Source organism: Bos taurus, chromosome 2 (assembly GCF_002263795.3).
Source record: "Bos taurus isolate L1 Dominette 01449 registration number 42190680 breed Hereford chromosome 2, ARS-UCD2.0, whole genome shotgun sequence".
Lineage (NCBI taxonomy): Eukaryota > Metazoa > Chordata > Mammalia > Artiodactyla > Bovidae > Bos > Bos taurus.
In genome coordinates, this window is record NC_037329.1 from 128,998,103 (window position 1) to 129,025,340 (window position 27,238).

The window sequence follows — 27,238 nt, forward strand, 5'->3', positions numbered from 1 at the left end:
CTAGACATTACCAAAGCTGCTTCTCTGATAGGAAGGAAAGACACCACCACCATCTGGTAGGAAAGACACCACCCAGGGAGGGTGCTGCGCTGTGCTAAGTCACCTCAGTCGTGTCCAACCCTTTGCAACTCCATGGACTGTAGCTCACCAGGCTCGTCTGTCTATGGGATTCTCCAGCCAAGAATACTGGAGGGAAGTTTCCTCTTTCAATCAGGCCCCAAACATGGCAGTGCTCTGGACCCGGCTATGGGCACATGCAACCAGTAGATGGCAGCGTCTCACAGAACAAGGGCTGGTGAAGCCGGCTGTTCACTGGGAACAGAAAACCAACTCTTGGAACCTCCCCGGCAGGTGCACTTTGCCCTCCCTGGGGAAAAGAGAATGGACTTCCTGTGTGGGCCCTCTCAGCTCTGCCCACGGTACCCAGAGGACTCGGAGATCCTGGACTGACTGAGCAGGAAGGGCCCTTACCCATGACACTGTTCGGTGCTGCCCAAGGTGTGGCCAAGGACCAACATCCCAAGCATCCCCTGGGACCAAACTCCCCTGGGAGTTTGTCAGGAATTCAGATTCTCAGCCTTCAGCCCAGGATACATAGTCAGAAACTTGGGGTGGGGTGGGCCAGCAGTGTGTTTTAACAAGCCCTTTAGGTGACTCTGAAAATTGTACAAGCACCTATCTTTTTTCATTTAGAATATAGTTGATTAACAATGTTGTGTTAGTTTCAGGTATATAGCAAAGTGATTCCATTACACACATACATATATCTATTCTTTTTCAAATTTTCCCATTTAGGTTATAACAGAGTATTCAGCACAGTAATGAAGAAAAAGAAACAATTTAGAGAAGAGCTCTAAAAATCTGCACAGAAGTCCCCGTGACTATTTTACCAAGTCCTCAGCCAACATGTGTGTTTTAAAACTAGCACTACCATATGATCCAGCAATCCCACTCCTGGGCATATATGCAGAGAAAATCATGGTTCAAAAGGATACACGCACTCCAATGTTCATAGCAGCATTATTTACATAGCCAAGACATGGAAGCCACCCAAATGTCCATTGACAGAAGGATGGATAGAGAAGATGTGGAATATACATACAAGAGAATATTATTCGGCATTAAAAAGAATGAAATAATGCCACTTGCAGCAACATGGACGGACCTGGGGGTTATCACCCCAAGTGAAGAAAGTCCAACAGAGAAGGACAGACACCGTATGATATCACTTACATGTGGAATCTAGAAAAAAATGGCACCTCTCATTTTAGAAGTGGGGAAATGGAGGCCAGGCAAAGGAAGTAACTTGTTACACAGCCAGGTAGCGGCAGAACCCGGATTCCCAGCATTGTTTCCACCTTAGCCTCAAAACTAGCTCCCTTCTTTTCTTCATTCACTATTCATTTCTCATAGACCTGCCTTCAGCATGCCTTTCCAATCTCTGGGCTGCAATGGGGAGCCAGGCTTCGGGGGGGAGGCCAACCTCCCCCTTCTTCTTGATGGGGTCTCCTCAAAGCCAGGGGTCCAGGAGTCAGTGTCGTGACAGCATCTCCTGGATCTTTCCTAGCTCATCCCTGGTGTTCCCCAATTCCTATGCAGACAGAAGTCTGACGTAGGCTGCAAGTGGCCCCCACGCCCCAGCTACATCCTGTCTCTTTTTCCTTCTTTCTTAATACCCCAGTATTTCTTCTCATCCTTACTGACAATTACTTGCTCCTAGGACTGCCCCCACACACACACAAGGGATAAGTTATCAAATGAAAGGCCTTCCAGAGTGGGGTTTGCTCAGAAGGGACCTGGGCTGGATCTAGAGCCATTTCTCAACTTCAGTGCTATTGACATGTTGAGTATGGATGTGAGAGTTGGACTATAAAGAAAGTGCCGAAAAATTGATGCTTTTGAACTGTGGTGTTGGAGAAGACTCTTGAGAGTCCCTTGGACTGCAAGGAGATCCAACCAGTCCATCCTAAAGGAGATCAGTCCTGAGTGTTCATTGGAAGGACTGATGTTGAAGCTGAAACTCCAGTACATTGACCACCTGATGCAAACAACTGACTCATTTGAAAAGACCCTGATGCTGGGCAAGATTGAGGACAGGAGGAGAAGGGGATGACAGAGGATGAGATGGTTGGATGGCATCACCAACTCAATGGACATGAGTTTGGGTAAACTCCGGGAGTTGGTGATGGACAGGGAGGCCTGGCGTGCTACGGTTCATGGGGTCACAAAGAGCTGGACACAACTGAGTGACTGAACTGAACTGAGGTGGATAATCCATGTCCCAAGCATGGTAGGCTGTGTGTGGCATTCTTGGCCTCCACCCACTAGGTGTCAGTAGGATCCCTGCCAAGTGTGACATCTTCAGATATTGCCAGATGTCCCCTCTGGGCAGAGTTGCCAGATAAAAGTATAGAACGGCCAGTCACATTTCAATTTCAGATAAGAAACAATAATTTTTCAGCACGTGCAGGTCTCAAATATCACCATCCTATAATTTTGCTCACTGAATCTATTAACTCCACCTCAGGGCCAAAATCTCCCTTCTTGAGAATTACTGGCCAAATCTAACCCTTCAGGCCTGGATTGTGAGGGGCAGTAGGTGAAAAGATCTAATGAGATCATCAAAGGCCATTACCCCAGAAAGGCAAGAACTGTATCATACTCATCTATGTATCCCTAGGGAGAAGTAGACTCTCATTAAATATTCTATCTGAGATAACAGGTATGAGGGACGTTTGAACTCTATCAGGTTCAGGACTGGGCGTTGAGTACACACTCCCTGCCCTCAGGGAGCCCATGGTCCAGCAGGCATAAACTGAAAATGGTGTTTGATCTGACCCACTTAGCACGTTCAGATTTGACTTTGTGGTCAACATTCTAAAAATGGAAGCCACTACATAAAAGTCACGATTTCTAGTGTCTCTTAAAAGATGTGGTACATCTTCCAAATGCTTGGAACATCTGGCAATTAGATTTGCACTCCCAGGTGGCAAGTCTTGCCTGGAGCTGAGAGATGGGTCCCTGTTTTCCCCACCGTCCCCACCACAGTCCCTCTTGCCCTGTTCCAGCACCCTGCACCCATTTATATCGGTTATCTGCCTGGTGCCTGAAGGCAGTTGGATTTCAAAGCTCGGGTCTGATGGGAAAGAAGTGTTAGCATAGAATGTCCTGTTAGGTGATCTGTGTAAGGCTGGTACTTGATCCCCATTTTACAGATGAAGAAACTAAGGTTTAGGGAGGTTAAGTGAATTGCTTGAGATCATGACAGCAAGGCTGGATTGGAACCCAAATCCCAGGACCCCTGGGCCTATGCCCTGGCCAGAGATCCCCCTGAGAAGCAATTCAACTGCAAGGGCAAGAACACCGTGGCACCGGGAACCCAGAGGGGAAGTGGTGACAGGCACGGAAGACCAGAGCTCCCCACACTCACTCATCTGTGAGAAACCAGATGAGCGAGGAAGCTGGTTTGAGGAGAGCAGCCCCAGGAGCTCTGCCTGGGACACAGGGCCGGACCTGAGACACGCGATCACCAGCACTCAAGGTCCAGCAAGGTCAGGGAGCTCAACCACCAGACAACCGTGAGTAGACTTTGTTGTTGTTTTATTTAGGGCTTCTTCCTCGTTCTAGAAAACCTGTGTTCTCACCGTACCCCTTCCCTCCAGGGTGGTAAGAAGCTGGGCGGACCTGCCTGGGGCCAGGGGACTGATGTTTCTGAGGACTCCTGCAGTTTTTCAGGACTAGCCCCTGGAAGGCTCATGGCCTGTGTGGTCCTCACCCTCTCAGCTAGGACAAGAATCAGCTCTCAGCTCTGTGTCCACCAGGGTCAGGACGCACAGTGGTGCTCGCAGCCTCAGAGAGCCTCGCTGTGTGCCAGGGACCGCTCTAAGGACCTTTCGTGGTTTAATTTTATTTAATCCTCACAGCGGTCTCCCACAGGTGCTGTTGTCATTCCCCACTTTACAGACGGGGCTCAGTGACTCACCCGAAGTCACATGGGCATTCAATGAGAGCGCTGGGCTTGAACTTGGGCATTCTGGCTCCCCGCACACTTCAGCCACTAGGCTCTCCTGCCTTACAAGGTGCAGGCTTAAATAGAAGATCATGGACCAGGGGAAAAAAAAAAACAAAGACTAGGGCCAGAAGAGATCTTGGAAATCATCTGGTGAGTCCTGGCCTCCATTGTACAGATGGGGAAACTGACAGAGAGACCCAGCTTGCCCAGTGGGCATCTCAGGAGTGTAGTGTGGTCTGGTCCACTCTAGACCCAGGAGGCCAGAGATCCACTTCGCTGGAGGGTCCACTCAGCAAACAGTAGGGCTAACAGTGTACCCCGGAGTCAATGCCTGAGTATGAACCCCAGCATTGCCTCTATTAACCCTGCTGCTGCTGCTGCTGCTAGGTCACTTCAGTTGTGTGGCCTCAGACAAATCATGCCACTTCTCCCCCACTCAGCTTCCTTTTCTGAGAAATTCAGACCCGAGACCATCACTCACAGGCTCGTGGGAGGGTTGATGAGATGATGCCAGCACTGCCGTGGGCACGTGTGCTGGGCTCAGGGAGTGGCTGAGGTGAAGATTCTGACCTTCACCGAATCCACCCTGGCCCTGGACTAGAGATGAGGACGAGTGAGGCTGTGGGGCTGCTTTCCCCTAGAATGGGTAGCACGTGGACACCTTCAGGGCATGAAGACCAGGACTGAGGTGGAGGAGGGGCTGCGGAGGAACTGGGAGAGACCCCGGGAGGTGGCACCCCGACAACACTGGCCCCAGGTCTGTAACTACCTTCTGGCTCGCCTAGAGATGGTCCCTGACCTGCCCTGAGCCCAAGCATCCGTTTCTATCAGTGACGCACGTCCTTTACCCTTTGGTGGGTTAAGGTCAGATTAAGGTGGGAAAGGGGCTTCCCTGGTGGCTCAGATGGTAAACAATCTGCCCTCAGTGCAGAAGACCCGGGTTCGACCCTTGGGTCAGGAAGATCCCCTGAGGAAGGGAATGGCAACCCACTCCAGCCTTCTTGCCTAGAAAGTTCCATGGACAGAGGAGTCAGACGTGACTGAGCACAGCACACACACAAGGTGGAAAATGACAGCCCGGTTCAGCTGAGCGAAGCCCTCGGGGCCAGTCTTTTCTCTTCCCTCCTCATCTTGTTGCGTCTCTTCACCTTTCTCCCTGATCTCAGATGTGCATAAAATGTTCTTTTATACATTCTTATTAAAGCACATTCAATAGGACTCCAAGCCCCCATCCTACTGAGCAAGTCAGAGAGTGGATCTCAGTGTGAACTGAGCTATCCCCTCCCCTACTCCTCACTCTTAGGGTCACTTACAGAGCACAGTGAGAGAAGCCACCCGGGCTCCTCCTATGATGAATGCCCCCTTGTCCAAAGGGGTTTGATCCCCTGAAGTCCAGCCCTCCTCCCTTCCGCTGTATGCCTGGAGCCCAGATTCTCTGCCAAGGCTGGAGTGCCCTGTGTCTTGGGTTCACCCTCCAGGGTATGCCACCCGGCAACTTCCCCCAGAGGTCCTGCCATCTCCCCAAGGCACTTGTAGGCCCCCAGCACTCACAGAACTCGTGACCTCGGGTGCTTTCCCTGCGTGGGGCCATCGCCTCTCTCCCTGGCCTTCGATTACAGGTGCAGGCTCCTCTCTCTCCACCCATGGGACACCAGCTTAACCTTCTCACTGAGCTTAGGTATTTTTTTAACAAAGGACAGGAAGAAGGGCTGTCTTCAAACAGCTTCTGCTTTCTGCCCCTGCCCCTGCAAAAAGTCCCTGAGCTGGGAGACACCAAGGGTACTCTTTGAACGGACACAGGCTGCCTTACCTTATAGAGAAGGAAAACCAAGCCTCAAGAGCAATGGGGAGTCACTCAGGCTCACATGGCCAAGGAGAAGAAGAGCCAGGGTCCAGTCCTGCGCTGTGGGCTCCAAAGCTTGTGCTGTCGATCACTGAACCTTGTGGAGGACCCAAGTCTCCCCGATTAGTCAGACGACCTTGGCTGAGTCACATCTCCTTTGCAAACCTCAATCTCTTCAACTCTAAAAATGAAGCTATGGTAGGATTACGTACCCATCTCAAAGGAGTGCTTGTGCGTTTTCTGAAGTCACCTGATGCGAAGAGCCAACTCATTGGAAAAGACCCTGATGCTGGGAAAGATTGAGGGCAGGAGAGGAAGGGGATGACAGAGGATGAGATGGTTGGATGGCATCACCGATTCAACAGACATGAGTCTGAGTAAACTCCAGGAGTTGGTGAAGGACAGGGAAGCCTGGTGTGCTGCAGTCCATAGGGTCACAAAGAGTCAGACAGGACTGAGCGACTGAACAACAGCAACATTTACTGAGCATTCTAGTACAACATGCTGGAGCTCTGCTAGACCTGCAGCCTTACCTTTTTCAATTCTCGCAGCAGCCTGTGGGGGAAATGCTATTGCTACCCACATTTGAGAGGTGAGAAACTGAAATTCACCCAGGCATAAAGCCTTGCCCAAGTTCACACGGCTGGTCACGTGGCAAAGCAAAGCCCTAAACCCAGGTCTATCCGAATCCAGAACTGTGGTACATTGTGGCGAGAATCAGACAGGAGAACAGACGTGGTAAGTGCCTCCTAAGCACTAAGGTGCAAGGCGGGCCCAGGGTCAGCCCTCCTCCAGCAGAAAAGGACAAGACCTTTATTCCGTTTTCCCATCATATTCTGGAGAGGTAGGGTCTGCAGGGTGTCCTGCCCCGCCCCCCCCCCACCGCCCTCAGGCAGCGAAAGCCCCCAAAGGAAAGAAAATGGCAGACCAGGGCAGATAGGTGGGGTGGGTCAGGTGGGGAGGAGCCTCCCCAGCGTCATCACACCCAGCATGGGAGAGAAAACTGTGAGTATTACATTCAAGCGGGTGACCGCATGGGTAGGTCGGGCATCCTGTGGGTTTTCCTGCTTCTCTTCTCCTCCCCCACCTGCTGATGCCCCCAGAGGGGAGGCCCCAGATCCGCTCACCCAGCGAGTCAGAGGCAGCCTCTCCCACCAAAGTCCCCCCGCCTTCCTCTCCTGGGGGGTTGGGGCCACCCCAAAGTTCCTCTTTGAGAATCACAGCTGCGTTCAGTGTTACCTCTGTCAGAACGCAACAAGTCCATCCTTTATGGGTCTCCAGGGATCTGTCTGGATCCTGGGGAATCTGAAGAAGCCAAAAGCAGGGACTGGGGCTCCGTGGACTGTCTCTGAGTCGTTGTATACAACACCCACTGTGCAGGTGAGGCTGCCAAGGCTCAGACGCAGCAGGTAAATGGCAGAGACAAGAGTCAAGCCCAGATCTGTCTTTCCACTGTTTTCCACCAGCTCATCCCAACAAGGAAGAAGCTATTCCAGAAGGTTCACATTATTAGAACATTTCCATTAAAAAAAAAAATTAGTGAATAATTGTTTTGCCATTTAAAAGACATTTTTCTCAGTGTGAGAACTTCTTAAGGTAAATGGAAGAATTGGGAATTCCAGTGGTTAGGACTCAGCACTCTCACTGCCAGGCACCTGGGTTTGATCCCTGGTTGGGGAACTAAGATCCCACAAGCCACATGGCACAGCCAAAAAAAATTTTTTTAATAAAATAAATGGAAGAATCAAAAGCAATAGTTAGTGGTGATCAAATAAATGATACTCTCATGACTTCCAACCAGGCGGTTCATCTTTTGACCACTGGCGTGGCTTTGGCTAATACATGGTTTTACACTGATCTTCATCTTATGTTGTTTAATTCATACCTCTAATGAACCAATGATTAAAGAAAGGAATCAGGGACTTCCCTGGTGGTCCAGTGCTGAAGAATCCACCTTGTAGTGCAGGGGACCTGGGGTTTGATCCCTAGTCGGTAAGCCAGCTTGCCACAGCTAGAGGGTCAGTGCACCTCAACAAAGACCCTGTGTACTGCAACTAAGACCCAATGCAGCCAAATAAATAAGTACATTAAAAACAAACAAACAAACAAACAAAGGACGCAAAGGGAACTCTGAGGCTGAATAAACAAGGAAGTAGAAGAAGGAAGATAATGACCTCACAGATTTGCCTCCAGATTTATCATTTGTATTTATCTGATCAAATTCCTTACATGGCTTACCAGGAAAATTCTGTTACGAAATGTCAAAGATGGTTAAAAAGAAAAAATAACATGTAGTTTTTATTTTCCTGTGTTGCACAGAAAAGTGATCTATACCTGCAAGGCATATGCAGAGAGGTGCTTATACATAGGGACCTGAGAGCTATTTTATCTTACCATACAACAGCATAACATTCTTTTTAAAAGCTACAATTCAGCTTTTTAAGCAATCAGATGCAAGAATGCAAAACCTCAACTCACATAAATGATCCCTCGAGGCTTTTGGGATCTCAGTTCTCGGACTAGGGGTTGAACCGGGGCCCCTGGCAGTAAGAGCGCCAAGTCATAACCACTGGACCACCAAGGAATTCCCCATGTCAGTCTATTTTAATGTCCATTTGGTGCCTCCATAAAACATCATTTTAAAATTTGTTCAGCCAGCATGCATTTTCTTCCGTCATGAATTTAAAGTAAATCAAGCACATGTGTCACTGTAAACCATGGAGAAGTAAACTTTGTTTTTATATATTAGGCGTATAAGTTAAATAAATGTTAAGGAAATTTTGGAAATAAGACACATTACAAATAGTACATTTGACTTAAAACACTTCCTTTTTCATGGACCATAGAAAATTATGACACAGTCCATATAATTCTCACTGGGGTTTGTAAAATTATATATTACTGTGAAATAGTTCCTGAGTCAGAAAAGCTGAAAGATGGTGTAATCCAATCACCTCATTCTGTTTTATTTCTCTCTTTGAAATTTTGGATATGATCCTTAAGTAACCTGGCAGAGAAAATGCACGCAAGAACGATAAACATTAATAGCTAATACTGAACTTCCCTGGTGGTCCAGTGGTTAGGAATCTGCCTGCCAGTGCAGGGGACATGGGTTCGATCCCTGGTCTGAGAAGATGCCACACGCCGCAGGACGACTAAGCCCGTGCACCACAACCACTGAGCCTGCACGCTGGAGCCTGTGCTCCGCAACAAGAGAAGCCACCGCAGCAAGAAGCCTTCCCACCGAAACTAGAGAAAGTCCGAATGCAGCAGTGAAGACCCAGCACAGCCAAAACAAAAGCTACCGTTTACGAGGATTTCTTAAGCGCCAGCCAGGCAACTTGCTACACATTTTGTATGTACACCACCACCCCGTTCAGTCTTCACCAGCATCCCTGGGGGGAGATAATTTCATTATCCCCATCTTACAGATAAGGACACTGAGGCTCAGGATGGTGAGGTAATTTGCCCAGGAGACCACAGATTTCTCAAAAGGCAGAATCAGAACTCACATCTGTGACTCAGGGCTGTCTCTTAAACCTCTACTGAAGTGAAGTGAAGTCGCTCAGTCGTGTCCGACTCTTTGCGACCCCACGGACTGTAGCCCACCAGGCTCCTCCGTCCATGGGATTCTCCAGGCAAGAATACTGGAGTGGGTTGCCATTTCCTTCTCCAGGGGAACCTTCCTGACCCAGGGATCGAACCCAGGTCTCCCGCATTGCAGGCACTGAGCCACTAGGGAAGCTTTTGAGTGGATTCTTACCTGCTTATCACCTCTCTTCACAGAAGCAGGAGATAGAAATCCAGGTTAACGCTCAAGTTACTGAAGGAATCAGTCTTGTTGGATCCGATCCCAGATCCCAGGCCAGAAATGCTAACGTGCTTTCCTCTTCACGGCCACAGAGGCCAGAAGCCAGACAGATTCCCCAAAGCACATGAACACAGGGTATCGTAGAGGGCTATCTTGGAGCGCCCGTAAGGGTTAACTCCCAGATCGCTGGCCTCTCCTCATCTCTCCGTGGCTTTGAGTACCCACACTGAGTTTAATTTATCACCAGCCCCTGTCCAGCCGCCCTGGTGACCCTCTAGCCACTCTGTCACCACTCACAGATCTTGGTGGCCTGAAGTCCTATGGACAACAGAGCCTCTTTGCTGGTGCCAGTTCCCTTAATTATAGGATGGAAGTCGTACCAGTTCCCTCACTGGCTTGTCCTGTAGAATGTATGTGTTAAGTGTAAAGTGTGTAGCTTGGGGTCTGGCCCACAGTATACAGTAAGCACTCACTCAGTGTTACTTTCTATCTTTGTCATGATCACTGGTATGTTTCAAGGGCTGAGCCTCCAGGGCTCTCTGCATCATCACCCCACCACTGCTGCCTCTGATCCAGGACCAGCCTCCCCTCCTGGGCTGCTGCAACCCTAGAAACAATCAGAATCAAGATTAGGGAGGGACCCCACCCTTTGGGATCTGAGCAAGCCAGAAAGAGGCAGAACAGCCTGCAAAGAAACCACAGGGGGATTCAGAATACTTACCACACGTGGTTAACCTTTTCCCACTCTCTGCTGTGCAGAGAAGCCACTGTAAAAAGCCCTCAGCTTATTTTAATGGCCTTTCTGCACCCCGGGGTTACAACACGTTGCTTGTCCTACAGAGAATACTTCACAGGTGGAAGGGGTAACCACCCTCTTCCAGGTGTAATTAACAGTTTTAAAATGCTCCTGAAGAAGGCAATGGCATCCACTCCAGTACTCTTGCCTGGAAAATCCCATGGACGGAGGAGCCTGGTGGGCTGCAGTCCATGGGGTCGCTAAGAGTCAGGCACGACTTAGCGACTTCACTTTCACTTTTCACTTTCATGCATTGGAGGAGGAAATGGCAACTCACTCCAGTGTTCTTGCCTGGGGAGTCCCAGGGACGGGGGAGCCTGGTGGGCTGCCGTCTCTGGGGTCGCAGAGTCGGACACGACTGAAGCGACTTAGCAGCAGCAGCAGCAGCAGCAACAATGCTCCCAAACCCATCCACTCACCTCACCAGGCTTCCCAGTGACTCCTGACCAAGCTTTCACCAGCAGCAAGTACCCTCAAGGGTAAGGGGAGCCATAGACTCTTACCAGGCATTTACACTGTAATGATTGGTGGTGGTGGTTTAGTCTCTAGGTCATGTCTGACTCTTTGCAACCCCATGGACTATAGCCCACCAGGCTCCTCTGTCCGTGGGATTCTCCAGGAAAGAAAACTGGAGTGGGTTGCCATTCCTTTCTCCAGGGGATCTTCCCAACCCAGGGATTGAACCTGGGTTTGATTGAACCTGAGTCTCCTGCAGTGCGAGTGGATTCCTTACCACCTGAGCCACCAGGGAAGCCCTAATGATTGAATTCCTAAAATTTTCTGTAGCGGGTTTTCTTTGAAAGAGAACAATAGAACTTTAGTCCTACTATAAAGATGAGGATAGAGACTTTCCCGGTGGTCCAGTGGTTAAGAATCTGCCTGTCATTGCAGGGGACACGGGTTCAATCCCTGGTCAGGGAAGATTCCACACGCCTTGGGGCAACTAAGCCTGTGCACCACAACTGTTGAGCCTATGCACAACCAGAGAGAGCCCGTGTACTGCGGTGAAGACCCAACGCAGCCAAAGATAAATGAATAAATGAATATGAAGACAAAAAGCACAGAATCAAAGTGATGCCCTGAATCACAGAGGTGCTCCCTGTAGGCCAGAACTAAGACACGTTTCAGACAGCCTGCCAAGGCGCCCTTCTTGAGTCTCCTGGGATCTGCTAAAGCAGGAAACAGGGAAGGCTATGTACTTACAGTATTTGAAGAACCGCCCCCCTCCCCTCCAAGGATGGAGGTCCCCAGGAGAAAGGTACAAGACCCCACTGAGCATGAGGCTGATGGACCTGGACCTGGGTTCCAGGTGGGCTCTGCTCTCTGTATGACCTCAGGAGAGTCACTTCATCTCCGTGTGCTTCTGTCTCCTTGTCTGTGAATGAGAGACAGGAGAATAGAACCACCCTGCCCACCTTATGGTGCGGAGTGACTGAGTTTACACGCAAAGCCCAGTGCTCGGTCCACCGCCGTTAAGGTACAGTCCCTCCACCCTGTGATTCCATTCTGCCAGGTACGTGCCAGGCAGGCAGGTCAGGCTCTGAAAGCTTTTACCCAAGTCTTTTTGCCACAGATCCTTAGCGAGGCACTTTTGAAATGTGAAGCCAGCCATGCCCTTCTTGCTGATATATCGTCCATTTTTTCCCCCTTAAAAGGATCGGTTGTATCGATGCGGGACATTTTTTTTTTTTTTAGCTTTTTCCTTATTTATTTATTTTTGGCTGTGCTGGGTCTTCATTGCTGTGCTCAGCTTCATTTCTCTAGTTGTGGTGTGTGGGCTTCTCTTTGCAGTGGCTTCCTTCGTTGCATGGCGGATCAAGGGCTCTAGGTACACGGGCTCAATAGTAGCAGCTCACAGACTTCATTGCTGACAACTTAAAATGATATTTAATCGACCTGTTACATGTGAAAGAGATAATGTGTTTTTCATGCCAATAATTTTGGGGGGCATATCTACCCCCCCTTGTGGGATCCTCCCACATGTGGAATCTTTCCGGACCAGGGATGGAACCCACGTCCCCTGCATTGGAAGGTGGTTTCTTAGCCACTGGATCCTCAGGGAAGTCCCTGCTCTGAGCATCTTGAAGAAGGGAACCCTCCTTGGGGATTTTCACAAGTGTCAGAGAACTCCTTCAACCAATTCATCTGACAAATGCTCCTTGAGCAGCTTCCACAAGCCGGGGAGTTCTAGGCCCCCAAGACACAGCAGGAAGCAAACTAGACGATGAGCCCCAGCCCTCTTGGAGCTGACTTTTGAGTGCCCTGGCCCTAACGGTGGTGTGAGAGGCTTTGGTTAGAGGAAGCAGTCCAAGGAGGGAAGGTAGAAAAGGACACCAGGGAAGAGACTGTTACCTGGAGTGTGAGAAAGACCTCCGCCCCTCTCCAGACAAGCCGGCCTGGTCTTCATGGACGGGTTCCAGCGCCAAGTGGAACATAGCATCTTGGCTTTGAGTTTTGACTCTGCCACTTACAAGCCGTCTGACCTTGGGCAAATTCCTCCAGCTGAACCTCACTTTCCTGATCTCTGCTGCTGCTGCTGCTAAGTCACTTCAGTCATGTCCGACTCTGTGCGACCCCATAAAGGGCAGCCCACCAGGCTCCCCCGTCCCTGGGATTCTCCAGGCAAGAACACTGGAGTGGGTTGCCATTTCCTTCTCCAGTGCATGAAAGTGAAAAGTGAAAGTGAAGTTGCTAAGTCGTGCCTGACTCTTAGCGACCCCATGGACTGCAGCCCACCAGGCTCCTCTGTCCATGGGATTTTCCAGGCAAGAGTACTGGAGTGGGGTGCCATTGCCTTCTCCTCCTGATCTCTAAGACAGTGAAAATAAGAACCTATCCGCAAGAGGAGTTGGCAGGATAAAGGAGAGAGGGTGTGTAGGTAAAAGGCCTCCACATAGTGCCTGCCACAAAGGAAGCTCCAGGGGACAGCAACAAACCCCCTTTCCTCATACACTTTAACCACAATGATATATCACAACAGACTGAATGCAGAAGCAGAGATGAGAGTCCAGCTGCTAGATAGCAAAGAGATCTGCCCCCCAAAATTATTGGCATTAAAAACATATTATCTCTTTCACACAGAACAGGTTAATTAAATATCATTTTTAAGTTGTCAGCTTTAGTTTCTAACCAGTCACTGTTTGAAAGACCTGTATCAAGGAAAGCCCTTGAGGATCTGGGCAACTTTCAAGATGGTAAAGGGGTGTTGAGCCCACAGAGTTTGAGAACTGTTGCTCGAGTCTTTCTCACTTGAGCTCTTTTGCAACCTGACAGATCCCCTCACCCACTCCCCGCCTCCACCCTGCCCTGCCCCAGCCCACAAGGTTAATTGCACAACTCACAAATTGAAAGGACCAAACGAGAAGGCTTTTGAGATCTTACCTGGTGCAGATGGACATTCTGAAAAGGGGACTGTTTTGCCTGAGGTGGCTACACAACAGTTCTACTCAAAATCTGGACTGGAATCCAGATTCCTGTCTCATTAGCCCAGAGCTCGCCCCATAATTGCAGGCTGATGGGTGCTGGCTGCTGCTGCTTCTTTTTTAAAAAAATATTTATTTGGCTGCGCAGGGTCTTCGTTGTGGCATACAAGATCTTCGATCTTCATTGCAGCGTGGAGTCTTAACCACTGGGCCACCAGGGAAGTCCCTATGCTGACTTCTCTGCCCCAGCCTGGTTAATAACCCACCAGGCTCCCAGGAACATTCTCAGCTTCCTGTTCACTCAGTTCCAAAAATTCGGAATGGAAATAGGATCTTCTCCCTCTGTTCTCTTAACATCGTCCCACCTCTGGTTCCTGTCTCCCAGGAACCAGGCCTCTGTACCCATACAGCCCAAGGGCATAGCAGACAAGGCAACTTGAGAAAGAGAGGAGAACGTTACAATACGTATACACCTTATAGGTATATGTAAAGCCTGCCATCGCTGGCAGGCGAACTCTGGGCCAGGCAATGTACTAAGCATGATGTTTCCCAGCTAGTTCTCTTGCTTCACTGTCACCGAAGAAATATATTCTATATGTTATTCCCATTTTACAGGTGAGGAAACTGAGGGAAAGAAGTGAACGAAGTAAGTGACTTTATCTGAGGGCGCAGAGCTAATAGTCGGCTGAGCCAGGGCTGGATCTCAGCCTGTCTGGCAGATCTGTTGGGGTGAAGAGATGAGACCGGGACTTCACCAGGCTGATGGGGACAGGACTACAATCTAGGCCAGAGAATGCTAGCAATGGAGGCATGACGGAGTGAAACTGATCAGAAGAGGAAAAAGACAAAAAGAAAAGAGATGTGATTTGCCCCTGGGATTAAAGGCAAAAGACTGCCAGTGTCTGGTGTCGCCTGGGCAGAGTCATGCACCAGATCCTGTCCCTTTATCAACTTGACTTTGTCAGAACATGAAGGCTCAAGTCCTGGCTTGGCCTGCCACTTGCTATAAACTGGGGGCAAAGGCCTTGCCCTTTCTGAACCCATTTACTCGAGGAATGCCACCTGCCTCATATAATGGCTATGAGCCCTCCCCTGCTGTGCAAACTGTCAAATAAAATATACTCTGAATGTGGGCCTGATGGGTCCATTCTTTGAAAGGGAAGTTGCTGGAGTGTAAGGTAGTTGAAGGCGGGAGGAGAAGGGGACGACAGAGAATGAGACTGTTGGATGGCATCACCGACTCAATGGACATGAGTTTGAGCAAGCTCCGGGAGTTGGTGATGGACAGGGAGGCCTGGCGTGCTGCAGTCCATAGGGTCGCAAAGAGTCGGACACGATCTGAACTGAACTGAAGGTAGTTGAAAAGAAGATATTGAAAAGACTCAACAAAATTGTCCTGTGGGTAGATTTCAGATTAGTTAATTTACTGTGTACTGGTTTGGAAGCTGTAAAGAATGTAAACAATAATATAGGACCCTGGGTCTTCAGAGGAATGAATAAAAGCACAGATTTCTGTACCCCCAGCCAGCCTCTTAGCATCCCTGGACCCCAATTTCTTTATCTATAAAATTCGGAAAATAAGATCAGGTTTAAATGAGATATCAAAGAGAGGGCAGTAGTACAATACAAAGGCCCATCACTACTATCCTTCGATCTTCTTTTCATACGGCAGTTCAGGGGCCACACAGAGTTAGTGACTTCTCCGCAGAACTAACCAGTCCCAAAGCCAGCTTCGGTAGCTCAGATGGTAACGAAAATGCCTGCAATGCAGGAGACCTGAGTTCAATTCCTGGGTCGGGAAGATCCCCTGGAGAAGGGCAAGGCAATCCAGTCCAGTATTCTTGTCTGGAGAATTCCATGGACAGAGGAGCCTGGTGGGCTACACTCCATGGGTTGCAAAGACTCGGACACAACTGAGCAACTAACATGTCCACTTTCAGTGCCAGGTTCAAACCCTGAGTACCTGCTTCCTAACTTGGAATCCTTTTCTTTCTACTACATCATACTCACAACTCTACCTTTCAGTTAGGCAGCCAAGCTATTGCTCGTTTTAAATAATTATCTCATGTGGACGTCAAGCATGCAGATATTACAGGGGAAACATTTTTGCAACTCAGCAATAAACTTGTGAACAGTTTTTAAAAAAGCATGCAGGTATTAATTTCCCCAGTTTCAGATGAAGAAACTGAGGCCCAGAGAGTTTGAGTAACTTGCCTTAAGGTCACACAGCCCATCAGTGGCAGAGCTGGGATTTGAATCCTACAATGATTCATTCCAAAGTCTTGACGTTTAACCTTCACTACAGTGGAAAGAGGCCTCAGGCTTCATGTAGCTCAGTTCCTCCTGGGAGGAGAGGCTGGAGATGATGCAGATGGATGAGGAAGGAAGATCGAGGGAGAATGAGTGTCCAGACAGCAGGAAGTAACTCCGCGGACCTCTGGGTGGGGATGTTGAATGGTGTATAGATAGCGGACTTGGGAGAGAATCCTTCAGCCCCACAAGGGAGACTCATAGGGACTGGGTTTCTTCCACAAGCAATAGGCATTTAGAAAGGAATTATCGAGGAGACCTCAATAATCTTTTGCCCCAATTCTGTAAATTACAAATTATTTCCTAAAAGGACTGGAGGTGGCCTGTGTTATGAATTAGAGCAGTGGAAATAGAAGCAAAGCACTAGAAACCCCTAAAAGGACCAAGAAGTAAATGAGGATCCAATCTTGAATGACCCAGCACTGCTGGCCTGCATTGCATTCAACTCGGAGCTTCCTGGCCGCTGAGGGGAAAGGAAAGATGAGAATCTGAAGAAACCCGCTTTTTTTCTAATAGACGTTCATTCATTCATTCAATAAGTTAACTTTAGGATACATAAGAGCCTACTTTTTACCAGGGCCCTGTGCTCAAGGGCTGGAAATCCAGGAGGAATATACTGGAGAAATCAGCTTGGAAAATAACCCCTTTGCAGCTCTTTGTATCTCTCCTCTTTAAAAAAAAAAAAAAAAGTATATATATATATATATATTTATTTACTTACTTACTTACTTACTTTTGGCTGCACTGGGTCTTCATTGCTCTGACGGGCTTTCTCTATTTGCGGCGTGTGGGGGCTGCTCTCTAATTCCAGTGCAGGGGTTGCTCGTTGCAGTGGCCTCTCTTGCTGCAGAGCGCAGGCTCACGCGGGCAAGGCTTTAGTAGCTGCAGCACTCAGGCCTCGGTAGTTGTGGCTTAGTTGTCCCAGGCCATGTGGAATCTTCCCGGACCAGGGATTGCACCCAGGTCCCCTGCATTGGCAGGCAGATTTTTAGACCTAGGGGAGTCCTAGGGCAGTTTCTATACTCTGACTCCCATCAACAACCTTCTCCTCTGATTCATATTGATGGAGAAATTGTAAGTTCCTTCCTCCACATGCCGTCCCACCTCCACGGCCAAATCCATTTTAGGAATGACTATCCTGGTGGTCTGTTTATAAGGTTAAAGAGCCTGGACATTTACCAACCTTCTAGTTAACTTTCTGCTTTTGACCTGTTGCTTGTGGTTCCCGCCTCTTTCCGGAAGTCTGGATCTGCGGGCCAGAAGCACTATGGTGAGAAGCTGAGAGTGAGGCTTGGGGCACAGGAAGACTGGGAGCAATGGGCAGTATCTGCTGTGGCTTTGGAACGTGGAGCAGTGGCTTGGGGGCCATCGAACTGCCTTGCTTATGTGGGCTGAGTTCCAGCTCCATAGGGCTGCTTTGCTTAGCTCAGGCCCTTCATGAGAAGATCTCCACCAAGAATCTACTGCAAACTCTTTTTGGTGTAAGGGGGAATAGAATACGAAGATGCTGCTGCTCCCTGACCCAGATTCTATTCTCAAAATTAGAAACTTACAGTCCAGGAAGCAATACAAGGAATAGGCACAAATAATGGAAGGTAGGCGGTGATCCCTGCAGTAGGACTCAATAAGTTTCATCCATGTGGAGCAGTAAGAAGAAACCAGAGAATGCTTCCTGGAGGAGGTGACTTTTGATATAGGGCCTGATAAAATAAATAAGATTTGGGCAAAGGAATATAGCCCACAGTCCAAAACTCCAGAGAAACTTGTGGCAATTGCAACCAAGTGCTATCAAGCACAGAGGGAAACTAGGAGAAGAAAGGGGTAAGGACGGCCTCAGGACTCTTCCTATGATTGAGTGTAGTGCCAAGAGCCCAGCCAGCTGGGAAGCAAGTGGAGAGCCTAACTCTGATCTATTAGTAATGGATTATTTATGCAGCTCAAACAAGGCTGGTTTGGGGGCTTTTTTTTCCAAAAAAAAAAAGTGTCCCCTAAGGATGAATGAAAAACTTTATTTTCTCTTTTAAATTTTATTTATTTATTTATTTTTGGCTGCACTTCGTTGCTGCTCGTGGGCTTTTTCTAGTTGCAGCGAGCAGGGGCTACTCTTTGTCGCAGGGCTCAGGGTTCTCATTGTGGTGACTTCTCTTTTTGCGGAGCATGGGCTCTAGAGCGTGGGCTCAGTAGTTGTGGCTCACGGGCTTAGCTGCCCCACAACATGTGGGATCTTCCTGGACTGGGGATTGAACCCGTGTCCCCTGCATTGGCAGGCAGATTCTTAGCCACTGAACCATCAGGGAAGTCCTGAAGAACTTTCTAGATGCCTAAGTTCTCAGACAAAAGTGGAACAAGCCCAGAATCCTGTAAGAATTCTATAAACTAACTCTATTATTTCCTGCCTTTCATTGGACACATACTGTAAGCCACCGTACATTTTGTAAATTTCTATTATTTGATTGCACGATGGTGTGACATGGGTAGTGTTTCTCCTAGTTTACAGGTGAATGAAGCAGAGGCTCAGGAAGGTGAAGTAACTTGCCCAGCATCACACAGCCCACAAGGTACAGAGCAGGAATTGAATCCAGGGCTGGCTGAATCCAGAGAGGTCTGGTTGCCAAGCCTGTGTGATACTGGGATCCAACATGGTGAGTTTCCCAGAGGAGACCGAAGAAGTGACCCAGCAATCTACTTGCTTTGAAGATGAGAAAAGACCCAGATAGGAGAAAGGACCTGCCCAAAGTCACTCAGTAGCAGAACAGGGACTGGAACCCAGGCCTCCCCATTCCCAGTCAGAGATAAAAAATTATGGTTCCTGGACTTCCCCAGTGGGCCAGTGGTTAAGTCTCTGCCTCCCAACGCAGGGAGTGTGGGTTCAATCCTTGGTCAAGGAACCAGGGTCCCACATGCCGTGGAGTATGGTCTGACACTAAAAAAAAAAAAAGATTGCTGCCAGTCTACAATCTCAGCTTCTCACTGCAGGGGTGGCAGCCACCATCAAAAGGCCAGGGCCGGCTCACTCACCTGTGACCCCAGTGCCTTTGGGCTTTCAGCACAGCAGTACAGAGGAGCTAGCTGGGACTGTGATGCTCTTTCACTTCACACTTTCAGTTCAGGTCAGAAAAAACCCCAGGTGATTCTTTTCTGAGCAGCTTCCTGGCTCTCAAGGCTTTTTTCCCAGACACTCGGCAGGAGTCAGAACTCCAGGTCCTGCACACCCACTGCAGAGTGGACATGCTCTCTGGGGAAAGAGAGTCATGTAGTTTGGGGGCTTTGGCATTTTTCTTTGGTGGGAAAAGCACTTGGTTGGTTGTTTCTCCCCCTCCCACCGAATTTTTTTTCCCCTTTATTATTTTTAATAGAAGGATAATTACAATATTATGTTGGTTTCTGCCATACATCAGGTGGTTTCTCTTTTAATATTACATGTGTACAAAGTCAGGTCACAAAATGGTTTTGAAAACCAAAACCTAATATTTGGAACTCCATTGACACAACTGATTAAAAAAAGAAGAAGAAGAAGAACCCTTTCCTCCCCCTAACAAACACACAGACGTGAAGCCTCTGCTAACTTTGAAAGGACTGGTACCCCATCATAGCCTCCCCATGGACACGGTTAAAAAGCCATGGGAGGGGTGGGGGTGGGGGAGCGGTGGTCAGCCAGTTTGGTTTTCCCAAGGAGAATGGGACAGGTTTTGTCATTGTCATTTCACAAATGAGAAGAGGGGCTCAGGAAGTTGAAGGGACTTGCCCAAAGTCACATGACCAGCCATGGCAGAGGTGGGACTGGAACAGTGGCCGGCGCAGCAAAGCACCGAGTGTCTCTCTCTGTTTGGGGCTTTCAGACCAGTCTTCGCCCTGGAGGAAGGCTTGTCTAGAAGCCAGAAGCTCTGACTCCAAAAGAGATTTCTATCTGCTCAGAGGGAAGGCAGACAGGGAACTGGGTTTCCTGTGGCTCTGTGCATCCTGTTGTCGGATGTTTTCTTGTTGGGTCCTCCATCTAGAAGTCTGCATTTCCTGCCCTTACTTAATTTGGACAATAACCATAGGTTGGTGGTCACGCCAAGCCTGAGTGAGGCACCGATGCTGGCCACCACCATCCAAGCATCCCCCTTCTAGGCTGGACTCTGCGTGGGGTAAGCCATTCTTTAATGGGGGCGAGGGGGATGTTTCCTAAGGGAAATAGGGGAAGAGAGTTGGAGGGAAATGGGACTGGAGCTGCAGGGGCGCAGGGAGGAAGCACCCAGCAGTGGCAGAACAGGGGTGTGGGAGCTGATAAAGGCTTACACGTGTCTTCACTCATTCAACCCAGGGCTGAGAACTCGGCTGGCACCATTTCCGGTCTCACTCAGGGGTGGCCTTGGCAACATTCAGCAAAGGGTGTCAGTCTCAGGGAAGCACTCCTCTCCAGCTTTTCCAGGTAGGGTCACTTCTACGTGCACAGCATGAGGGTTTTGATTGTGGCTTGGGGGATGCAGATATGCAGTCTAGATCCCATTTTGGTGCTGCCTTGTCTGACTTAGAAAACTATATCCCCAACCTTAGTTTCCTTGATGGTAAAACGATAGCGGTGTATTAAATGAGAGATTTTCTATCTGTTCCTTGGAGCCTGAGGGCTCCAAAGAGGAATCCAGGCTGCCTGGAAGAGCAGACATAGGTAACATGAATTCGGCTTTTACCTGACTTATGAATACAGGTTTCTTTGAGGGTAAAAAGCATTCTGCTCTCTAAAAAATTAAAAAAAAAAATAAACCAAACCCAAACACTGGATTACAAGAGCTGCCACTCATTAAGCTCTTACAATGCACCAGGCACATTATTCTTAACAAGTTCACCAAGCAGGTTGAATTATCCCATTTGAAGATAATAATAATAAGCACTTCCATATGTTTTATTAATTTACTTAAATCCTCACAAAACCCCATTTTACAGATGAGAAATGGGAAAACGGAGGCATTAGGACCTTGAATAAGATCACCGGGCTAGGATTAGAACCTACCCAACGTGATCCCCTTTCCCTTCACACCCTTACTGTTGTAGGAAAGGGGACTCTTCCAGGGCCTGAAACTGGGCTCTTGTCTAACACTCGGAAATGAATCGTCTGAGGAGACACATGTGCTGACAAAGCAAGAGATTTTATGGGGAAAGGGCACCCAGGAGGAGAGCAGGAGGGTAAGGGAACCCAGGAGAACTGCTCTGCCTCGTGGCTCACAGTCTCGGATTTTATGGTGATGGGATTAGTTTCCAGGTGGTCTTTGGCCAATCATTCTAATTCAGAGTCTTTCCTGGTGGCACACGCATTGCTCAGCCAAGACGGATGCTGGCGAGAGGGATTCTGGGAAGTGTATGGACACACGGTGTCTCCTTTCGACCTTTCCCGAACTCTTCCTGTTGGTGGTGGCTTATTAGCTCCATATTCCTTATCAGGATCTCCTGTCATAAAACAATTCATGCAAATGGTCACTGTGGTGCCTACCCAGGGTGGGCGGTTTCAATCAGTGTGCTTCCCCTAACATTACTTGGGATCTACTGCATTGGAGACAGCCGCTTTCCACCCAAATGGGTTGCATTCATTAAGAAGTTTTTGAAAAAAAAAAAAAGAAGTTTTTGAGCATTGACCATGTAGCAGGCATTGTGCAAGGCACCGAAGACCCAGAAATAATGAAGGCTCAGTCTCTGACCTTGACAAACTGTGTGTCCTCCTTCAAGTAACATCTCTGAGCCTCCATTATCTGTACAATAACAATAACCACAGTTCTTCTATCAGAGGTTGTATGGATTACCTTAGATGGTAGCTGAGAAAAAATATTTTGTAGAAGTTAAATTGCATAGCATGTTGGTTGGTGCAGTTATTAATATGGCTGCAGAAAAGACTAATCAGAGCAGGTTATAATATACACAGAGTAAGTCTGGGAAAGTGGTGTCTGACTGTGGTTCGAGGAAGACTGCACAAGATAAAAGATGAGTCCAGAAGGAAGATGAACCGGGAAAGGAACCTCTGGGGCAAAGGTGGGTAGAAAGCAGAACTAGGACTTCCCTGAAGGGCCAGAGATTAAGACTCCAAAGCATGGGGTGTGGGTTTGGAGCAGAACTATTTGAGGAATGGTTAGGCAAACAGTTGAGTCCAACTGGGGCTGCCAGTGGCGGCTGCAATTGAATACTTCTGACTCTGCTGTCACCAGAAGTACAGCACGCTGGGGCAGGCTAGCACTGTCCCATGAGCCACTTGTCATTTTAAATGTTCTAGTAGTCACAGGAAAAACTAAGTAAATAAAAAGAAACAGGCAAAGTAAATGTTTTTATTTAGCCCAATTTATCATCTCGGGTAATTAGTATTAAAAAATTACTAATGAGTTATGTTTCTGTCTTTCTTCCATACGGTCTTTGAAATCTGGTGTGTATTTTACACTCAAAGCACATCTCCATTCAGATTAACCACACTTAGGGTACCGGTGTAGACAGAGCTGGACTTGTACCACAGTTCTGACTCTTGGCGATCCCATGGACTGCAGTACGCCAGGCTTCCCTGTCCATCACTATCTCCTGGAGTCTGCTCAAACTCATGTTCATTGAGTCTGTGAACCCCAATTCTCACGCTTAAATAACTAGGTCATCCTGAGCAGGTTCTAAGTTAGGAACAGCTCAATAAAGTATAGAGATCTCTTCTATACTTCTTCTACTTCTAAGTATTTTTAAAAAAGATTTATTTACTAGCCTGCAGTGGGTCTTAGTTTCAGCACACAGGATCTTTCATTGCAGCACAGGTTTAGTTGCCCCTCGGCAGGAATCGAACCTGCATCCCCTGCATTGCAAGGCAGATTCTTAAGCACTGGGTCACAAGCTAAGTCCCCTATTTTATGTATTAATTCACTAAATCTTTATAATGAGGTTACCAACATTATTTGCATTTTATAAATAAGGAAATTGAGTCCAGGTTGCCCAAAGAGTTTATCATTCCTAAGTCTTCTTCCTCTACAAAGTGAGCATAAGCACACCTACCCTGGAGGTTATTGTGAGCGAAGATATGAAAATGCGGTTAAGGTCTTCCCACTCAGACACACCAGGAAACCACTGCTCAGAAAGCCACAGACATCTCTCGTCCCACCTCCCACCCCCTGAGAACCTCTAACAGGACCAGACGTAGGGTCTCACTTGGGGAACAAAATTTAAATGAGTGCCAGAAAACTATAATAAATCCTGTTTTGAATATTAAGTAAAATATTTAAACTTTATAAAATACTATTGTGTTTCAATGTAGCTATTTTTCCACTTTTCAATAGTAACTACTTTTTAGTGTTTTACTATTTAATGTTTCGAGACCGAAAAACAGCCAGTAAAGAATACACAAGACATCTACAGAGAGGAACAGCTTTCTCGCTTTGCCTCAGGCAAGGTATTGATTTCTAATCTAGTCTGGAAAAAATCTGCCCTCCCTCCTACTTCTCTAGTTCCTCTGCCATTATCTTCCAGCTCCCTTTATCTGCTTTATAAGACTTCTACATTCTCCTAAGGGATCGGTCTTCTGGCTCCACGTTGTGTTGGTAAGATTTACCCCTGTTGATGAGTTTAGTTCTAGTTCATTTTTTACTGCTTTATGTAGTTCTTTGTAGGCATGTACTATAACTTATCTATGCATTTTCCAGTTGGACTTTTGTGGTTGGTGGTGGTTTTTTGCTATTTCAAAAATGCTGAAACTAACATCCTTGAACATTTTCAGGCGCGGAACTGGTGCATTCCAGGGCAGTGGCTGTCTTTAGCTTCATTAGATTTGGGGAAACTGCTCACCAGTGTTTGTGCCAACTCACACCCCCATCACAGCACTGAACATTTGCCCTCCACACCTCTCCAATACGCAGGGTGTCAGGTTCATTTTTTGGCTGATCTGGTGGTAGTGAAACTTGCCTTTCTGTGGATGCTATTGAGGTTAAACATCTTTTCAAAGGATAATTGACTGTTTTCTTTCATGCCTGATATTTTTCTTATTTGGAGGCTCTCTTCTTTATCTTGAGGAATCTTACCTGAGGTCTGTCTGTTTTATGATGTTCTCAAAGAACTAGTTTCGGTCTTGGTCAGAGCATCTTATTTTCAGTTGTTTTACCATGTCATCAGTTTCTGCTCTTATTATTTTTGCCTTCTGCCTTCTCTGTATTTTTGCTGTTGCTCTTTGTCTAATTTCATGAGTTGGATGTTTAGCTTGTCGACTAAAAAAAAGATGTACAACTTGAGAGTTGCAAGTTAAGTTTTATTTGTGGGGAAATGAGGATTGCAGCCCAGGAGGCAGCATCTCAGATAGCTCTGAGAATCTGCTCCAAAGCAGCAGTGGGGGAAAGTCAATATATAAGGTTTCGGTGAAGGGGCAGCTGAATACCGTGACGTACTCATTCTACAAAAGGTTTTTTGTTAATCATGAGGATCTGCTGTCACTGTGAGGGAATTTAGTGCTTCTCTAGGTATGAGGAGATGCAAGGATGGAGATCATAAAACCCATTCCTGAAAACATCCAACTATCTGAAGACCTGTCCCACCCGATTCCCTGGAGCACAGAGTGCCTCATTCCACCCTGAACTCCCTTAGGGGGTGTTGAAGGTCAACTGCAGCAGCACGAAGTTCAATCTCCGTAGAGGAGGATAGCCAATGCCTTTGCTGTTCACTCGTTGGCAATGCCTTTGGTAAGTGCCAATTTGTAGTTCACCCCTTGTGGTCATAAATCCGACCATACTTTGGGGCCCATTTCATCAGCATTTTGTCCTGCTTGCTGGTGTCGACTAAAAAAAGATGTACAGCTTGAGAGTTGTGAGTTAAGTTTTACTGGGGGCAAAATGAGGACCGCAGCCCGGGAGGCAGCATCTCAGACAGCTCTGAGAGACTGCTCCAAAGCAGCAGTGGGGAGAAGTCAATATACAAGGTTTTGGTGAAGGGGGAGCTCAATACCATGAAGCACTCAATTTAGGTTGAGTGCTAACAAAGGTTTTTTGTTAGTCATGAGGATCTGATGTCACCATAAAGGGATTTAGTGCTTCTCTAGATATGAGGAGATACAAGGATTGATAAAATTAAGACCTGTCCCACCAGATTCCCTGGAGCAGAGTGCCTCATTCCACCCTGAACTCCCTCAGGGGTTGGTGAAGGTCAATAGCTATAGCAGCAGGGGGTTCAATCTCCATAGAAGCAGGTGGAAAATGCCTTTGTTGTCCATTCATTGGCAATGCTCTTGGTAAGTGACAATTTGTAGTTGACCTGGCCCCCTTGTGGTCATCAATCTGACAAAACTTTGGGGGGCATTTCATGACCATTTTGTCCCGTGTTGCTAGGAAGGCTTGTTCCCAGTTCTGAAGGTGTTTGTTGATAAGACACTCAATGTGCTGTTACTGGATTAAATCTTAATAGTCAAAGATCTCTGGACACCTTTCTTCTAGTTATGGTCCAGGAAACTATTTCCTCTCATTGCATCTTTTCATACCTAGAGTTACACTATCACCATCATTGATCATACATCGAACTATACATTTAATCAACTGCTTCAAGTCTAGTCATCATTTTCGTTGGAAGCTCAGTCATACACTTGGTAATACAAGAAATAATAATCTTGTGAAACAAGCAAAATATAAATGGTATAGTTAAAAACATTAGTGGAATTAAAAGTAAATATTTTAGCCATGAGCCTCCCACACCAAACCAGTTTCTTTTTTTTTTTAAGATCGTCAAGACTACGGAATGGGTCTTTTAAAGCAGAAGTCTGATTTTTCATTTGGGTCATCAAATGTGTTACATTAAAAGATTTATCAGGTATGAAAATACAGCATTCACTTTGAATTATAGCACAGACATTTCCCTGAGATGCTGTAAGACCTTGAAGTTGTGTAGCACTTCCTTTCTCATCATAGAGATCTCAGAATTCAATAGGCTAATAGCCCAATTACTATCATTTAAAGCTTATGCAAGTTGTTAAGGCTTAGATATGATCAATTACATCCTCCAACCCCATTGAAGGCACACACACATACACACACAAGCTGCTAAATGGTCATACTAGTAGAATACAGATCTTTGACCCACTGGGATCATACCAATGATACACTGGTTGGGGTCATTTCTTATTTGTTAACAAGTATGACCTTAAATTCATAGGAATCCCAGGCTACACCTTCATATCCATCCCTGTAGATGTCAAGGCCATAAATTAGTGCCACAAATCCACTGAGTTCCATACCAATCACTCTCTTTAAGGGTAATAACAGGCATAGTTCATAAAGTACCCAGCCTTGTCTCATAATTACCAGGTTGATCATTTTTAGTATGATTTAACCTTTCCCAACATAGAGGAGCCTTGAAACTTAAATGACCATAGCCTGGTGTTAACCATGTTCATCCTCCCCATAATTGTGGGAGTTTTCCTTTTAATGGATGAGAAATTAACTTTTTATTGAGACTTAGCTCATTACTCAATTGAGTTTAAATGACCCTAAGAGAAAACTTAAATCTATGGCCAGCATCAGAGCAGGTATTACTAATTGGCCAGGTGAGAGGATCCCATCTAGTAATATAATGAATAGATAGAACAGGACTGAACACTCATCTAAAATAATTTCCTAGGGGTATCCAATCAGAGCCCTAGAGAACAGAAATCCACCAAGGTAACCCAGAAGTACTAGGCACAGGTAACTGGCCACAAACCAACAATTGGATTGAGTTTTAAACTAGCATAGAATCACGTCCATGATAGAAAACATTTGATTGATAGGCATAAGTCCAAGGAATCAAGAAAACATTATAAATGATCACACAAGTCAAATCAGCATCTTGGGCAAGCTTTGTGCTTCTGACATCATCTTCTTCTCGTCCTAGGGTAGTGTAGTTTCCTCTGTTTGAGCATCATTTTAAGGTGAGTTTGAGGTCAGCAGGCCTCTCTATAGACCAGTCCAGCTCAGGGGCCTTTGGAAGTGGGAGTTAACCTGAGTCAATTTCCCTTCGATTTCATTGGGCATGAGCTAGTTAAGAGTACCATGGAGTTGAAAGGTCCTTCCATCCATGTTGGAGAGAGTTCCTTAAA

At 47.2% G+C, this 27,238-nt stretch overlaps 1 protein-coding gene across 2 annotated transcripts in view; it reads left to right on the forward strand.

Moving 5' to 3' along the window:
- Positions 1–3,434: 3,434 nt before the first annotated feature.
- The window catches only part of CNR2 (cannabinoid receptor 2), a 37,643-nt gene continuing 13,839 nt past the window's right edge, over positions 3,435–27,238 (forward strand). The window contains exons 1-2 of one of the 2 annotated variants that reach the window (XM_005203221.5): positions 3,447–3,578; positions 20,501–20,608. The gene's annotated coding sequence lies outside the window, so the exon portion shown is untranslated. Of the gene's footprint in view, positions 3,579–20,500; positions 20,609–27,238 lie in introns of both variants that reach the window. The other variant, NM_001192303.1, reaches the window with a different exon arrangement.